The following is a 4,687-nucleotide window of genomic DNA, read 5'->3' on the forward strand; positions in this document are numbered from 1 at the left end:
GGCTAATGGGAAATCCCATATTAAGTTAGCTTGCCAAGACGTTTTCCCTGGCTACCTGGCCACCTGTTACTCCCGCATTTAAGCCTGCTCAATCAGCGACAGACTGCAGCTACTAGCTAACTTTACCTCGGCACACAGACTATCAACACTGCTCAAATTTCAGAGTAGGACTTCCCGATTTCGGTATTCGGTTACAGTAGGCTATCACCAACAGAATCCTGAACAAATGCAAATATGTGTAATTAAGAATAAAATGACTTACCATTCACCACATTAGCTTCTATCAGTTTCAGCTGTGGCCCGCACGTGCGGCCGTTTACACGTCATGAAATTGTATTTTACATTAACAGAACTTAAAATTAAATTGTTTTTTGATTAACTGAAAATGTTAAACTCTGACAAGTCCACTGCATGAAAAGTGGGATTTCCGTCCCCGTAAATGCCTGTAAACGCCCGGAAATCCCCCTAATTTTTGGCAGTTATCAACAATTTACAGGCTGCGAACATCACGTTCGTCTGTGCCACATATTGTCGGAAACGAACCATGACGTATGTGGAGAGCCCCCGCGGAGGTGTTAATGGATCTAATTAGAATATGAATAGGTGCCTGGCCAGAAACTGTCTGGCCTGGCTGGAATTTCCTCACTCACTATTGGATGAAACCACTACTAAAAATCTCTCGTGATTGGTTGACAGGTCTGTCACGGGTTAGGCTATTGGTCAACCTGGGCCATTATTATTATAATAATAAAATTATATATATATATATATATATATATATATATATATATATATATATATATATATATATGCTATGTTGTATATTCATGTCATGATTATCATAGTTAAAATGATTTGCCAGGAACGTGCTGTTTATTCAAAGATAGAGCTTTATTGACACAAAACACAAACGCAATCAGAAAAAAACACTATGTCTAAAGCATCGGAGACATACAGCACACACAACAAATATCCCACGCTCACGAGAAGCAGCACCGTCCACCCCTAACCCATGGCCGGCTCTGAGCTGTTGGTAACCAGCAGCATTCGGTCTGAATTCGGTCCATTTTGCAGATGTCTGTGGTGCGTTGTCCTGTATGTCTATGGTGGCGCACTTCCAAATGTCCACCTCACCCGCAGCCAGCACTGTCTCGCTTCCAGCAGCTGTAAAATCAATCAATAAAGACAATCAGTACTGCGTGATATTTATTTATGGCCACAACACACCTATGAATGCACCTGAAAAATATTCCCATTGACCAAACGGATCTAATCTTACACTCTTTTCTTCTCGACCGACTCCGAGCTGGACTCTTCACAGCTTCTGCCCGCGATGCCACATCTGGTTGTTTCTACCTGAAGCTCCTGCGTGCTGTCTCGTCATGTCTTACAGACAGCTGGAAAACAATGAAATGAGAGTGGTATGAATAAAAAACACAAGTCACAGTAAAATTAAACAAGGAAAGATGAAAAAGTAAAAATTACTTACACACAATAGCGTCATTATCAGCGTCATGTAAATCTGGACTTGCAGACAGCTCCGAGCAAATACAGGTCACGGCATCGTTATGAGGCGAGGTTAGTCCGTAAAAAATAAAATAAAAAACTATGGTTAAGATCGGTATCTATTAACGTATATCTATGTCCTTATACAGAAGAGTTAATGAAGTTCATTCAATGAAAGCATATTCTTTAAATCTTACCCTTGCTCCGGTTCGTAGCGCCTGCTACAGTTTGTCTCCGAGTTGTGAAGACGGTGTACTGCTTTCTGAAAATTACGAGGTAAAAAAAATATACTTTTATAAAACAACTCACCCGCTCAGCTCTGTAATGAATGGCGCTGAAAGCAGCCACAGCTCTGTGCTGCTCGCGTTTAAACTTGGTGGGGTTTAAAATATTACTGCCAAGTCTAAGTAGCCTGTTTAACATCCAAAGACAGTCATTGTACGATCAAGAGTTAATAAACAGTACAGACTTGCTCGCCGTTTCATTAATAATCATATACTTACGTTGACTTCTTCTTTTGGAAGTGATATGGAGGAGAGAAAAAAACCGCTCCAAACGTCATGAACAACTCCTGTGTGTTTCCGAGTGAAGTTTGACAGAGTGTACCGACAACTCTTTTACCATTTGGCCTGAAATATTCCCATATTTCGATAGTTTTTGCTCCAACTCTCCGACTCATCTCCCATGTCCCGCCGATTTTTTTCAAATGGAAGCAGTGAGGGCGGGGGTAGGGGGCGCGGCAGTATGATAGAGAGAGTCCGTGGAGCAGATTAACCAGCAGGGTGCGAACAGCGCACATACTGGTGTGGAGGTGAATTACAGTGAGTTATAATGGATTACTGGGAAAGCTTAATAATAGGAAAATTGAAGTCTGGATTATGAGGCCATTTCAGCAGAGCCAACAGCTTCATATGCAATGGACATGTGAATATGGTGCTGAATTTGCCAGTATTTTAAGAAGATAAATGGTTGGGACCTTGTCATGCAGTGACAAAGCTGATATGCTTTATGTGAAGCACAGTGTTTTGGTGTAAGCAGAAAGGCTTCTCTTAGAAAACTGTACAGTGGTGCCTCTGTCTCCATTCCACCAGACAATGTTGGATGAGCAAGACCAAAGACTGTAGTCATGTCACTATGCACAGTGGTTCAGCTCGAGGAGACTGTGAATGAATCATGGAATGCACATTTTACCTTTGTGGCAAAGCCTGTAAAACTAATTGTTGAAATAAATTATTTTGTGTATCTTTTTTACATAACATTGGTCATTGCTAATGACATACAAAGTAATTCATCTAGCATTCTTTCATTAAATAAATCAATTCAAGCTAAAATTGAAGAGTCTACAATTAGGCTGTACTGAGTCTGATCTATTTTAAGAGATTTTCTTAAAATTAAGTTAATACCTTTTAGAAAAATGTCGACTGGGGTAAAACTCCCCCTGCTGCTACCATGATTTGTATTTGTATAGCTCACAGCATTTTCATTTACATGTGAAAGCCTCACCTAGAATTAGAGGGAGGGGGGGTCATGGGGGGACAACTGCCAAGCAAGGCCCACGTCAATTTCCGACAATTTACGGCAGTTTTCGGTGTTGCCTGTAAATTGCCGTGTGCAGTCGTAAACCTGAAGTTCCACGACAATCTACAGTGCCGCATACTGACGAAAATCCCACTTTTCATGCAGTGGTCAAGATAGTACATTGAATCAATAGTTATAATTTGTGTCATCCAAGCTCGATAAAATAACAATTACAAGTAAAAAGTCTAACAGTATCTCAGAACTTGATTTTTTATTTCACAACAATATATATATTTAAGTAATGACTAAAGGTCCCCTGAATTAGTTTTTAGAGTGTAATGTAAGTCAATGGAGGCCAGAATGCATTGATAAACACACTAAAAAGGGATTATGCATCTTGATAACAGGCCAAAATGGCATACGAATTGGTGTGTCATACATACGCCACTTCTTGAGATCAGTCTGAGCATGGCATGCCGGTCTCTGTTAATGCACTTCTGTCCGTGTATGAAGCATTGTTCCCTCCATCCTCTATGTGGACATGGCCTACATTTTCATAAGACACATCACAGTCACACTGAGATTTAATGTGGCACAGAGGACAGACCAAACCGAGTGGAGGAATCCCACTGCTTTATATAGGCCATTTATTCACATCCATCGCTTTCAGTTTGGAGCGTCGGGAACTGGGGAGACTAGTTAATTCACCGTCTTCCTCTTCGATGGGTTCACGAGCACGGGAGACAACTGAGCAATTTAGTACAGACTAGAGACAAAGATTCAACTCGGGAGAGTCCACGGTGAAAGACCATTTGACATCAATCAGAGTGACAGCGTGGCATGGCACACTGCAGAGAAATTCAAAAGGAACTCCCTCATGACAAACAAATCCCATAACATTTTTTCACCATGATGTCCTTTTATATTTAGTATTATTATAGGAAGGTCATAAAATAATGGTGTGGTTTTTTTTTTATTTGGGTGAACCTACATTATTTCCGTCAAAGACTGTAATTGTAAAAGTAATGCTTAAACTGTAAATCTGAATCTTAGTATAGCAGTCATGACCTTTCCAGTCACTTAATTTATTTAGTTTCTATTTAGTTCTCTGTTGTAAAATGAATAAAGAATGGTAATAAATAGGGGTGACCTGGTATAGTCAAATGTTCAGTGCTTTGATCGAAAGAGCCTGATTCGACTGCCAGTCTCAAAGTCAAATCTTCGCAGCGCCGTAAAGCCCAGTTCAGACCAAAGATTTGCGACGAGACAAGTGTAAACTTGCAGCTACTTGCAATGAGCCAGTCTGCAACGTTCTGAAACCTGCCAGTTCACACCAATGCGACAAGATGAGACGGTGTATCATCTTTAAAGCAGAACGACTCTTGTACTAACATCCTAACTTCCGACTTCGAGTCTGTTTTTGTAGCTGGATATCATCTGTTGCGTCTAAATATGAATGTGGATGACGTTAGTGTTGGATCCAAACAAATGTGCATAAACTCATCTTGTACAAAAGAACACATGTGGCCAAATGGCACTCAGAGACAAAAGACTCAGAGACCATGTGGTCTTTTAAACAGAGGATTTCTTGCCTACATGTAAGTTCCACATCCCTTGCTCCAAACTCCTAAATGAAGAAAGGAGATAAGAAGGCCACAAAATG

The 4,687-nt window shown here is 40.5% G+C and overlaps 1 long non-coding RNA gene across 1 annotated transcript; it reads right to left on the minus strand.

The window, feature by feature from the left end:
- Positions 1-872: 872 nt before the first annotated feature.
- Positions 873-1,694, minus strand: LOC114557893 (uncharacterized). The gene is made up of 3 exons (XR_003692861.1): positions 1,490-1,694; positions 1,280-1,397; positions 873-1,164 (listed from the first exon to the last, which is right to left on the minus strand). It is a non-coding gene; the product is annotated as an uncharacterized LOC114557893 (long non-coding RNA).
- Positions 1,695-4,687: the final 2,993 nt, after the last annotated feature.

Source organism: Perca flavescens, chromosome 6, assembly GCF_004354835.1.
Source record: "Perca flavescens isolate YP-PL-M2 chromosome 6, PFLA_1.0, whole genome shotgun sequence".
Taxonomy (NCBI): domain Eukaryota; kingdom Metazoa; phylum Chordata; class Actinopteri; order Perciformes; family Percidae; genus Perca; species Perca flavescens.